General features: G+C 43.1%; 1 long non-coding RNA gene across 1 annotated transcript in view; it reads left to right on the plus strand.

Moving 5' to 3' along the window:
- Window positions 1–13587, plus strand: part of LOC125699474 (uncharacterized) — a 129059-nt gene that overhangs the window by 82901 nt on the left and 32571 nt on the right. The gene's annotated exons all lie outside the window — the stretch shown is intronic.

A 13587-nucleotide genomic window follows, 5' to 3' on the forward strand; every position in this document is an offset into this window, starting at 1 on the left:
CCAATTGCAGCCAGTCCGTGGGGACTGCTGAATTCTGTCAATGAATGTTGTTCAATCCCTTTTTTACTCGCTGCTGTCGCTGTCTTTTTGGCCCTACTAACACTTGGGTCAATAACTGAAAGGCTGTGTAGATGGAGAGATTCCATTTGCTTCTCGAGTATGTAGCAGAGGCTGTATGTTGTAAATCATATGCTATTACTTGATGAATCTGGACTGTAATCTGGAGGAGATATAAAGCTTGCATGATTTTCTCAGCTGCTTTACCTGGATTAATTACACCGTATTTCTAATTGAAATGATTGTAATAACAGGAGTGTACTAAAACAATTAAAGTATGTTCCTTTGTCATGAGCAAAGCCCAGCAAAGCAGCAGCAGAGTGACTTGGGAGTATGAGAGCCTCTTCTCTCCTGTGGTTAGGACCAGAATGGCAGCATTACGTACCGATCTCCAAAGAAATTCAGCAATTGTCCCTGTTGCAGGTAACATTAATATAAAAATTCAGAGGCAGTGCTGCTTGTTTTCAGTATGGAATTTATGCTCTCAGCTCACCTGTTGGCACGTCAAAGGATTAACCTGGCACAGGGCATAGGTGTGGGGGGAAGTGATGTGTTAATTTCCGTTCCTTTATGAATCAATCGATAAACAAACTGTAATGTCACTATAAATCTTAGAAGAATTGCCTGCTAGAAAAATGTGAACATTTTTATGCAGTTCCTGCTTTCAGAAGCTTGAGTAAAGGATAGCCCTGAAATATGCTCAGTCTGCCTGCTAAGGTTAAATCAGCAACATAATCAGTCAGCCTGGCTTTGCCTTCAACATGCAGAATGGATATCACTGTAGGATCTCTCCGTCTTAGTCCTGTTCCGTGCTGATGCTGCATCAGGGAGGGCGGTGAGGCAGTGCTTCCTGGGCTTGGTGGGACCTGCTCTGCTTCTCCTAGTGCAGATTTGTCGCACTTACAGCCGAAATCTCACTAAGCTACAGAGAGCTTTTAAGACAATTAAACTGCAGTGTCCCCTTTCTGTGAGAGTCGCAGTCATAATCTTGCTAAGCAGTTGAAGAGCAAGTTGGATAATTAATCTGCAGTCTCTGCCTTTCATTCATGATGACTTACTCACTCGCTTAAAAAAAATATAATGCATCTTAGGTGGCATCTTAATGTAAATCCTCGAGGTGTCTATTTTTGATCTATGTATTTCTTTATGGTGTCACAGATATCGAGACCTGGTGGAAGGTGAAGTCATGATACCGTGTGCTTGGGGTTTCCAGAATGGGGCTCATGGTTGATCTGTGTTATCAGAGCCTTCCAGTGTGCTGAAGTTTGCCCAGCCCAAAGGAAAAGGATATATGAGAACTGTATCTCAACGGGAAGAGCCTGGGCAAAAACGGGTTCTCTGTTTCACTGCTCCTCACCAACTCAAGCAAATTAATGTGTTCAAACCCAGCCTGGAGGACATGTTGTCATCAGCAGTTTTCAACACAGTTTTCTGTCAGTGTAGATGTGGGGAAAGATATACTGTGATGTTAGATTATCATGGTTAACCCCATAGTGCTTTGCAGCGGTGTAACACATTGCAGAGCTGGTTTCTTCCTGACTACCTCAGCCATAAAATTGTGTGCAACATCCTGCCAGTTAACAGGACTTCATTTGCTAGTGAACGCTCGCCAAGAGAGGAAATACTGCCTGAAATTAAAAGGTATGGAGATCCCCACTCGAGGCAGCAGACTTCTGTTTCAATCAAATATATCAGAGGAATTAATTTGTGAATTAATTCCTCCAGAGTGAAGCTAAAAACACTTATCTGCTGGTGGATCTCTGTCAGCCTCCTGACCCAGGGACTTGCATTCTATCTGCTCTTATAAAAATCAATCAGGAAAAGGAAAGAGTGCATAGGAACTGAGAGTTACAGTGCCCTTGCTGCTTGTGTGGGCGAGTTTTCCACGTCTGGTTTGATGGTATTTTTTCAGACATTTTGGGGGAGAGCTCAGCCACACTGAGCATTAGTGGAAGTGTGGCTGTCTGTAGGTGCTGGTGAGCTGATGCTGCCTGATTTTAGACTGGACTGTTTCATATTAATTACAACAATAAACTGTATCCAGGAGCATTTTGCCAGTAGTGCTTGCAGAAAGGAAGAGGAAAAGAGAGAAAAGTATTTATATTCTTCAATTAAGTTTATTTAGCGTCATCATAGACTGCACTAGGAGATAAAACTGGTGCAAGAAATATGTCAGGTACATCCTAATGTCATCCTTATAAGAAAAGAAAGTACACTTACTGAAATCCCCAGCTATATAGCTTTTTTTTTCCTTGAAATTATAGACCATCCTGATCATTTGCAATGTTGGCAGCTCCGAGCTTTGGTTAATGTTTTCAGGGCTGCATTTATCCAATTCACTGCTAATAATTTTTAGTAGACTTCCTGTGACAATCTAATCACTAAAGAAATGCAAAAACAAGCAAACAAACAAAAAGCCTCAAAAACAAACAAAAAAATCATATCTTCTTGGAGCCACCACATCTTAAACACAGTGATTTTAGCACACTACAACTGCCAGGTTAGCTTATGGCTGCTGTAAGTTGGCCAGGCTGGGTACAGCACCCAGAGCCCTGGGATGGTGAGGGGGACCTCGAGTCCTGCACTGGGGCAGTGAGGCAGGGGTGACACACCTGGAAGCCATCGTCCCCTCCTTGGGGCTCCCTGGTGCCTGCAGAGCAGGTTTGCAGGGTGAAGGAACTGGAGCCATGCCTGCGACGTGTGCATGCGCCTGCAGCAAGGCTGAGGTCAGGGCAGAAGAATGCTGCTGTAATTATGGCTCCAGGCAGGGGAGCAGAATGGGACTCAGGGTTTGGTTCAGCCAAAGATTTCCTGTATGATCCTGGTCAAGTCACTTAATTACTTTTGCCTCATTTCTTAGTTGTACGGTGTATAACCTAAGGCTTCAGTTACCTGCCTTGTCTTTTAGATCAGGCTCCCTTTGAAGCAAGGGTTGTACAATGAGACTGTACTGTTAATTGGAGAATCTGGGTGATAGTGTAATTGTGTGTGGTGTAATGACAGTGTTTCCCTGTGCCCTGCCACCAGCTTTGTTACTGCATCAGGCTGCTGCAGCAATGCTTGCATCTCCATGCAGGGCCCACTCATCCCTGCACAACAGGACTGATGCTGCTACACACAGCTTTGAGGAAAGAAGTTTAGAGAAAGTGATTTTCCCAATGGATTTTCCCCTAAGTATCAGGGATGTTTTCAAAGCCTTTGTGCAAAACAAACAGGTAAAGTTTCACTTGATTCTAAGAGAAGCAAACAGAACACAGAATGAGCAAGCTAAACTTTGCCATACGTTTTCAGTGACATTTTGAACAGCATTGCATAGCCTGGGATGAGCTGTCCTGGCAGAAAATGGTATTTTGTAACTGTAAATAATGCTGAAATCTAAGCTTATGTAAATGTTTTTAAATGGGAAGAACACAGAGAAAATGTAAAATGTAGTTTGGGCTTTTCTGATTTACATGGAATCTGCCAGAGGAACCCAACCAGCTATGGGTGGAGCCTATGGTCCTTGTGTCTGAAGTGAATGGTTGACAACTGATAGTTTTTGTAATTTGGTGTTCCAGTGTGCAATAGGAGAGACAGCCAACTCAGTTTATCATGGCACAAACTGCACGGCTCTCATACATCCCATTTAAACTCCTCAGAATGGGGCTTAAATGGGAGATTAATCAAAGAAATCAATACGAGGTCAAATGGTGTTTGTTTGCCCCCAGAGTAGGCAGGAGTGACAAATTTATTTGCAGTGTAAGTCTATGAAGCTGAGTGGGTTTTGCTGACATTCAGGGTGAATTTGGCTGGGAACCCAAGTGGATAATAAGTAGTCAATGATTATTTTGTATGGTGTGTGAGCAAAAGCCTCTATTTTCCACAAGTTTAGAAATGCCTGGATGGAATATTCAGGTTCAGAATTTCCTTTTTATTATTCAAAATGGGAACATTTAACTCATTGGAGTGCCACAGAGTTACTCATATTTAAATAAATTTAAAGTATGTGTTTCTAATTTTGCCAATTCAAAAGCAAGAGGAGCATTTTTATTCTGGAAGGGGCCCTGAAACATAAGGCAAATTTTTGCCTCTGTCTCAGCCTGGATACACGCTGAGCTGATCCTTAGCTGCTGCCCAACATCTTCCTTCTGCACCCATTTGAATTGGCAGAGAAGATTCTCACAATATTTGATAGTGGGTGAGCAGTTGAGCTCCAAAAATAGTACATTACAGATTAATGTGGAAAGGTGGGATCCAAAGCAGCAGATAATCTGCAGTTGCCATTCATGTATGGATTTGTCTACATACACCCTCACCACCTCCAATAATGTTTATAGTAAAGATTCTTCTGTGTGTGTATGTGTGTGTGCATAAAATATGTGTAGAAGCAGCTAAGAATTTACCAGGTGCACCTTCTATTAATAGCAGGAGAGGATATTCTCCTCCAGCACAGCCTCTGCTTGCTGTACGTAATGGAGCTGTGAGACGCTCCCATATAATGGGCTAAATCATACCAAGGGTAGTCAATAAAAGTGAAAATTCAAGTGAACTTGAATTTAAGTGAAGGCACAACGCAGTGAAAGAGCTGACGGCTGTGTCTCCCGTGTTTGTAAGTGTGTACACAAAGCCACTTACCCAGACAATACGCAGGGTTCAGCTGCAGAGGTGACTTCCCAAGAAGAAGCCATGTGCAGAGGGAGAGGAGCTGGCATTTGTCACTCGCTCTGAACTTTGGTTTCCGAGGTTCTTGTTACAGTCAAGTCCGGCTCTTACCTCTTCTACAAGCAGCTATTTTAGGTGGTGAAAATATTCTCTGAATTTCAGGCATGCTAACATTGGTCTATTTATGTCTGCAGCATCTGAAAAGGTAGGGTCTGTCTGCTGTGGGGTGAGATAGACACACGGCAGTGCTTTCATCCACTCAGTTCAGTAAAACCCTGGTTTGACTGAGCGAAGTGCTTTAATAAGTGCCGTGGCTTTTGGAATCTGCACTTTGGAATTAGTCCTTCTTTTCAGTTACTCTAATGCATCTAATAAATGAAGAAGTAAAAGGATATCTTAATGCCAAACAAGCCTTTTAATTTTGAATTTAAATTCTCGTGTACATTTAGCTTGCCGCCTACCAGGCTGGTTGTGGTCAAAAAGTGCTTCAGTTCTGTACCACAGGATGTTTTTTCCAGTGATAGCTGAAGATTTTTTTATTATTATTTTCAAATCTTCCATAAGGAGATGTAACAAATGTTTTTAGAACGTCCAATGACAGGGTGGGATGGAGGGAAGGGTGATCTAATACCCTGTCTTCAAGTCCTTGTGGGTTTGTCTGTGTGGCTTGTGGGCTGCCCGGTTTAGAATCTGCACAGTGATGGCACAACAAACCCATCTTTACACGAGTTCATTTTGACTCGGAATTTGAGCTTGCTGAATCCTTTTAGAAAGCCAGACCATGTGCTAATGGCATCAGGTTGGCAGACATCAGTTATCAGAAGCTTTGGAATTTATTATTTTCTAATAATTTCTGCCTGCCTCTCTTACAGTAATGACACGGATAAATATCTTACTTCTACTGCTGGTTCCCACGCACTGCTTTGCAGTTTAGCGCAGCCTTTTGCAGTGCATCTAGAGGCTGGCAGCATTCTTTTTTGCTGCGTTCAAGTGATGAGTGAGCGTGGGCCAAAATGATAAAAAATACAGCATCAAGCCTACGTGTGTGCCTCAAGTCTGAGGTCTAGAGCACTCAAATTCCTCCCTGTTGTAAGGAGCCGGGGTGTCACACATCCCACTGACATCTGTAGGTGCTCTTGAAGCTGGTGGAGTTTTGCTGTTGACCTGAACAGGGACAGCATTACAGCATTTTACCTGAGGAGGGAGATCACACAAAGAAAGGTTACTTGCATGAGTAAGAGCACAAGCATTGATCGGTGGATGTCTTCAGATTTCATCTCAGCACTATTTGAATGTCCCAAGAGGTAAAATAAATGCCACTGGTGAATTCATATGATTTTCAATTATTTGTGTAAAACAAAAACAATGATTTCCACATCTATTGTGTGGTTTGTGTTTCCATAATGCACAGCTAGTGCTTTGACATGCTGCAGAAGAGAATTTGTTGGACACGGTAATACTGATAGAAAAATGTTCTCTCTATTTAGATGTCATGACTATTTTCTTTTTCAAGTGAAAATTCTAGTGTCACATACAAATGTTACCTTTTCCCCTGATTATCTTGTACAAAGCTAATAGTTTTGGAATAGATACAGATTTTTAATGCAATGCTATGGTTCTGGTTTATAGAAAAATGGATCAATTACCAAGGCAGGCTTCAAAGAGGGAGACTGCCCTAAGTTATAAATGGCTCAGTCCCTTAATTCTGTCATAATCCTATTTGATATATAGTTCTCAGTGCTGCTGAATCCTTTTAGGGCTCTTTGATCAAGTGAGTACTTTCAAATGTGATGCCTCCTGTCATCTAACCCCCTAAAAATAACACAACTTGCCATTTAATTTCTGGAAACATTCGTTTTCCCTACTCTTCTTCTTTTTTTTTTTTTTTTTTAAAGTAGAGAAGACAAAAAGCCTGACTTTCATATTGGCTGATTTAAAGAGAGAAAGAAGGACTGCTGGAAACACCCTTCCTTTTTTGTTTGTTTGTAAAATCAAAGGCCCACTCTACTATTTCTGCTTTAGTCAATGGCCCGAGCTCTACCAGGGCCGGCAGCAGACCTTTGCTACCTGTGCATCAGCCATTAGATGCTGATTTTTTGGGCTTCACTGAGGACCTAAATCATGGAGAGCATTGGATGTGAGAGGGGTGCCAGAACACCACAGCATGCCTCTGTTTGTGGAAAAAGCAAACGATTTAACACGTCTATCTCATTGAATGTCTTGAAACTCAACTGCAAGGAGCAGATCTCAGATATGGGTTTTTCAGCATCCTAGGAGTCATTTCCAAGTCAGGTCGCAGGACTCACTAGATGTGCACATATGATGTAGATCCTTTTTTACTCCCCATTTTTAAAAGAGCACCAGGCTGCTTTTCTGTTGGGCTCTATTACAGGTGTAACTACTAGTCAAAATCCAGCTCTGTAAAGAGAAAAGTGTTCATGCATTGGGATATTTAATATTTGGCGCAGAGAAGGTCTTAATTTTCCTTCTCCATTGCAACTGCTGCTGCTAAGTTATAATCAGAATTGGTATTCCTTATTCCTGTAGTGATGTGCACTCAGATTAGCAGGTCCATTGACTCAGCAAAGACAGTGCATAAGAGTAAGGGCTTGGAGGATCCTGCCATGTGTAGGGCTTTGGCTTTTCCTGCTGGAAATGGGCAGCTCCTGGCCTTCCACTTGGTAGTTTCCTGCAGGAGGAGCTCAGTCTGGGGCACTAGAATCCCAGGAGGAAAATGTGACTCGCACAAAGAAACAGCTCTGCACCTGTGTTCTACCCAGCCCGCCAAGTTTTCCGAGATATCCTGGAATGGGAAAACATTGGAGGAGCGTGCTTGAGGTGAGTCTTGCAGAGCTCTCATGTCAGCACGAAGCGCGTTTGAACTCTGTACTCTGGGAAACCTTGGAGTTGTAGGCTCTGTGGGAGCTGCAGCTCAGTCTGTGCACATGCAACAGTGGCAGCATACAGAATTTGAATTACTTTTTAATATCTCTGCACCTCAGCTGAAAAGCCGGTCTTGGCTCTTTCACTCTTGACTGTGTCTTATCTTCCCACAGACCTCCCCTCTGAAAGGTGAAGAGGACAGGCTAAAGCTTCAGTTTCAATGTAAATTCTCTTAAAAGGTAGATTAAATGTCAGTATTTGTCCCTTAAAGCAATTAGGTTCTCATACAGCTTTCCAAATGAAGTGATGGGGTCACAGTAGCCAACTGCTGTTCTGATGAAACTAGGCTGGCTTGTAAAAAGGCTGTGCAATGACACAGCTGCCTGTGGCTTCAAGGGACTGACTGCTTTCTCCCACAGAAAAGGATTATCCCAACCAATTCTGTGTGCCTGCTTCAGACCAGCTCTCCCTCAGCTTTAAAGAACAGACCATCCTATAGTTCCAACCTGTTCAGATGTTATTCTGCTTCTGCCTACAGGTTATTGTATGTTCAGCTGGAAACCTGAGCATTTTGAACTCCTGAACCGCCATCTGCTCAATCTATACAGTCTGTTTATCAAAAGGTTTAAGTGCACTGTAAGGTCCAAACCGTTTTATGGAGTCCTGCCAGCTGAAATGAAATATTAGTTGGTGTATATTTTGAAAAACTGTCGCTTTGTAGGCCAAAAGAGCTCGGAGATCCCAGCTGGTAATCAAAGAGCAGAGTCACATTTTTCATGGTTAGGGGCTCCATGGGTCTCCAGGTTCTCCAGAAACCTAACTGATGAATTATCCAATGTAATTTAGATCTGAATTACTTCCAAAGCTCTATCACTGAAGACCTGCATTACCAAGAATAACAACCACTGCAAAAAGTTAAACCTTGGGAAAGTAAACATGCAGAGCACCTATGTGGGCTGTTTGGCTTCATGTTAGAAGACAGAAGCTGAACACATGGTCCTACAGGCACCTCTTCCTAGGTGAAGAGGTTCTGCTCTGTCACCATTAAGATTGAAGAGGTTTGCCATTGATGTCTGGGGTTAGATGCAAAAGTTCCTCTCCATTCCCTCAGCCCACAGAGCATACCAGTGCAGATAAGAGAGAGCAGCCTCCAGCAGGCTTTGGTCCTTGGCCCTGTAATACAATTATGACAATTAAGCCTGATTCTGCAACTTACTCAGCACTCTGGCTAATCCTGTTAAGGCTACACTCTGAGATGTTGTGTATTGCTGGCATGGCTAGCTGAGCCTTTTAGCCTGGCCTAGCACCAAGTGAGAAACTCTTCTACACCCTTCATCTCTCTGGATCTTGTAGTGGCAGTGCAGCAGCAGTGGCTTTGCCAGCTCTGTTCTCACGCTGCCCATGCGCTGCCCCAAGGATGGGTGCGCAGGTCTGGACCTGGTGTCTGGGTGGGGGCGAAGGGGAGGCATGCTCACTCCTGAGCTGAGCTCAGAGCATGCAGCTGTCCTGCTGGAGATGCTTGCCAGTCTGCTAAAATACTCACTCGAGCCACTCTTTTCTGATCAAAGAATGAAGTGGCTTAGGCTGGGTAAAGCCTGTGTTGGTGACAGACTTCGCTGCTAGGGCCAGCTCGTGCATTTCCTTCATTTAGCAATAGCTTTTAAGGATTTTGATTTAATTCTTTGGGTCTTAAGCATAAGCAGAAAATTCTCAATCATACATTTATCTTTTAATTATAGAGTTTGGCAGCTTTAAATATAATGCCATCTCTGCAGTGTTACCTGTAAAATGTTCTATTAAAAAGCATTGTTCTGTATTGCATTTCTGTTTCTCTGCAGCTGATTTTAACACAGTGTAGCTTGAGAGACCACAACAGAGAGCAGTCTGCTCGTTACTTTTCAAGGAGAAATTGTTTCGAGTGAGTGTATAACCTCTAGAGCCCCAGAACACATCTGATTTCCCCTCACCTCTGCTGTGACTTGTCCCATGACATGGAACTATTGATAATAATGTATCTTCTTACTGTACTGCTCAGTACATCCTCCTGTAGGTAGGTCTAGTTAGAAAGCACTTGAAGTTTCCTTACACATCCCCACTTCCCCAAGGGATCGATGTCTTGATGGATCACATTCAAACGCATTCAACATCTCACGGAGGGTGTGCAGAAGGACAACAGAATCACTTTCGCTCTATCCATATCCGTTTCCTGCTGCACTCCCTGTTTTACAACTATTGGCATGCCGGGAGGGAACAGCTTCTCAAGGTCGCAGGAGGTGGAAAATAGCCATTGTTAGTGTAAGGAAGGAACAGCAACTTTGAAATGCATGACCTTTTGCTGACTCCAAGGAGAAGTCTGTGGGATTTGCTGGTGGTGGCAGTGCTTGTGTGTGTGTGTGTTCAGTGGGGTTGTGCTATTCTAGGGATTTTGTAGCTTTTGCAAATAAGGTTAAGTGCTTATTTTTTAAAACTCTTGTAGTAATCTTTGCATTTTCAGGGTAAGAATAGCTTCCTACGTTTCTTTGCATTACATGGGTGAGGGAGAATCCGATTCCAGCATTATTATGTAGGGCGGGTAGCACCAGATGATTTTAAGGTCCCTTCCAACCCAAACCATTATGTGGTACTTATAGCATTTTACATCACTTTATAGTGGGATCTGTACATGCACCTGATAAAACTGCAGTAGTTTTATGCATTGTACACTTGCTGTTTCAATGAACTGGAGTTGTTTCATTAGTATTAAAAGAGATTCTTCCAGACTCTGGCCTGGGAAGCGTGCTGTGGTTAACAGTCTATTGTAGGGTGAGTAACAGCCTACTGTAAGGTGAGTTTTACTGTGATTCTTGCAGAAGTGGGAATTCAACTTGAATCTTCCACATCTGAGATGAGATCCTACACCATTTGCTCTCAGAGAAAGCAAAGAGAAGTCAGCACGTTCCCACAGCCTTCAGATGGAATGCAAATTCCCTGTGAACGTATCCTAGCAGACGTTTTCTTAAATCAAAATGATGCATTTTGGAGCTGCCAAAGGAGCGTTTGTCAGTGTTAGTGCAATGCACTTCAGTTACGTGCATCTGAGAGTGTGTGCAATATAGGCCAGTGTGTGCAGCATCCCGCGAGGCATCCGATTGCTGCTGCAACTTTCTACCACAGATTTTTCTAAATTTTCTTTTGATAAAAAGCATGATTTAGGGAATTTTCTGCAATGAAATTTCATTATTGTCAGAAAATATTCATCCTCCACCGGGGAAAGCAAATTAAGTATTTTGTTTCCACTTGGGCTTCTCACGATTGCCATTTATCGAACCAAATTGCATTTTGGATCCCATTGACGTGGAATCGGTTTCTACCTCTGAACGTTCAGGGTGTCCTATGGGAGTTTGTAGGCTTCTAGAGCTGCACGTACCAGAGCACCAAGCTTCATCATCATTAAGCCAGCCTTAATCTTCCACAGTCTCTATGTGAGCTTGCTGTTGTGCACAGGAACCGCTGGCTGCCAGCTGGGTAAGGGGATCTTGTAACTCAGCTCTAGCATCCATGTGCAATAAAAGCCATATTAAACAGGGAACAGCTGATTTTGCTCTGTAAAGACCCGCAGATTTCATAGCCTTGTAAAAGCAGGAACCAGATGTATATTTTAATAAAATTTAATGAATTCAATATTTGCCTGCCAGCAAGGAAGGGACGCAGAAATGATAGGAACTGAAGTGAGGTATTCATTTTTGTGCAGAACTTACTGAGTCAAAACCAAGAAATATTTAAGCTGAGCTTTTCAAAGGGAGGTAGGTTCCCACTTCCAACTGACAGGGGCTGCGGGGCACCCTTTCTTGGTTTGCTGGAAAATTGAAATGGCCTCAGTGGATCCTTTTTCCTACCTTCCTTTTGTCCTTCAAATGCTGTGAAATGTGTGGAGCTCAGAGGTGGTGGGCAAATCTTTCTTCCTTTAGAAGGGTGATGTAGATAATGTATCACATCCTACAAAATGCTCAAAAGTGCCAGTCACAGGGCATCTCTGCTGATTCCTTAGCTTTAGGAACATGGCAGACAGGATTTTTATTTCACTCATTTTACAAACTGGGAAGCTGAGAGGCAGAATGAGCTGTGTGCAATGACACAACCAGATCAGAAAGGTACTCTGAGTTTCGCGATAGATTTGACAGGTTGCCCAGGGAGGTGGTGGAGTCTCCTTCTGTGGAGATGTTCAAGACCTGCCTGGGATGCCTACTTGTGTGACCTGGTGTAGGGAACCTGCTTTGGCAGGGGGTTGGACTCGATGATCTCTGGAGGTCCCTTCCAACCCCTACGATTCTGTGATTCTGTGATTTATATTTCATGTGTTCTGTTAGAGCTGGCTAAAATGCCTCTCACAGCAGTGCTGCATCCCTATTAGCACATGGCTGTATGGTGATGGTTTCCACACAGAACCTGAGCAGATCAGCGCATACCGCATGTGAGCAGAGCTGCTCAGCCCCAGCCTGCTGTGCGCGCGGAAGGTGGCATTTCCACACATACTCCTTTCCACAATTACACACTTTTTTCACTTAGCAAGTGATTTTTTTTTGGTAAATATTTGTCAGTTGGCCAATATTTGTGCTTCCTGCAGCCCTGAACAAAGCTTGTTACTGTTAGTGAACGTATCTGCCTTCCTTGGCATCTTTCCATTTCATTCTTAGGATTCCATATGTTTTTAACATACTACTAATAAATTCTTCTTATTGCCATTAGTTCTGCTGACCCTTACATCCTCTCACTCTCATATCAGTTTTCCACAATTCTCAGTTTCTCATTTTTATCCATAGTTTTCAGTTCTCTTTCTCTTTCCTCCCCCATTTGTTATCTATTCTATTTATACATATTTGTTACTTGTGAGTAACTGCTTTTCTTTCACTTCTTCATTTTACCCACTGGATCCTTCTTTAGTAATTCTGTATTTCTGAGCTAATTAGTAATGCTGCTGGTATCAATCACAACTTTCTGTTTATACTCTGAGTACTGGTGTAGGTGACAAGATTGCTTTAGCCAATAACTGTGCCAAACCAGCCAGATTCAGGGCCAGGACAGAAAGAAACCTGAAGATGTCCTCTACATTTGATTCTGCTCTTACTTTCTGTGAATGCCCCATGTTGATGACTGACAAATTTCCACTTGTCCTTAGGATGACTGAGGTAGATATAAATACACCACAACATGTGACCCAGCGGGGAGCATGAGGGGTTGAAATCCCATCCCAAATAATCAATCCCACTGCAGTTTCCTAAGTGAGATTGGAGAGGGATAAGTCAGCTGTACAAGCAGCAGTCATTAGCCAGGTTTACCTGAGTTTCCTAGGAATGGGGAGGTTATTTAAGCTGAACACAGACCTGGAGGGACGGGATGGACTGATGGCCTGTATGCATTTCTTGTGGTAGAAAGTAGATAGCTGTGAGTTGTATCTATGCAAAATGCACACGAATCAGCTCATCATGCGGTCAGTATGGAAACTTCTGTGAATGGAAAGGCAGATCCTTGCTCAGTAATTTATCTTCTTTTCTTTTTCCCCCTGCTTGTTTGTTTCTCAAATTGGGACCCTCATATTTCTGTGTTGGTTCTCACAAATATGCATAGCTGAGCTCTTGCAAGCAGAGCTAAAAACGCCCTTAGATTCAACCAGAGCTAAGAGAAGCAGGGTAACCCCAGCCTAGGGGTTCTCTAGGATCTCCAGGATGCTGCTGGCTCACTTTTTGGAAAAGTAATGTGTGCTCTGGCTGGAGAAACAGGCTCATGTTAGTGGGGCTGGCAGCAAGCAGTAGGAGTGTTGTTCGCTGCAAATGATTTCCCCTGCAGTGTGGTGTGGGGATGTGTGCCTGCTGCTGCTCTGGGCTGGGCCTCACTCCTTCTGCCAGGCTCTGCCTTTCTGAGTGCTTCAAATCAATATAAATTAATAAAAAGAAACCCAGCAGCCTATAACAACATTAGCTATGGAGCTGTTAAAATGCAAGCGGTCATACTATATTTAATCCACTTTCT

Source organism: Lagopus muta, chromosome 12, assembly GCF_023343835.1.
Source record: "Lagopus muta isolate bLagMut1 chromosome 12, bLagMut1 primary, whole genome shotgun sequence".
Lineage (NCBI taxonomy): Eukaryota > Metazoa > Chordata > Aves > Galliformes > Phasianidae > Lagopus > Lagopus muta.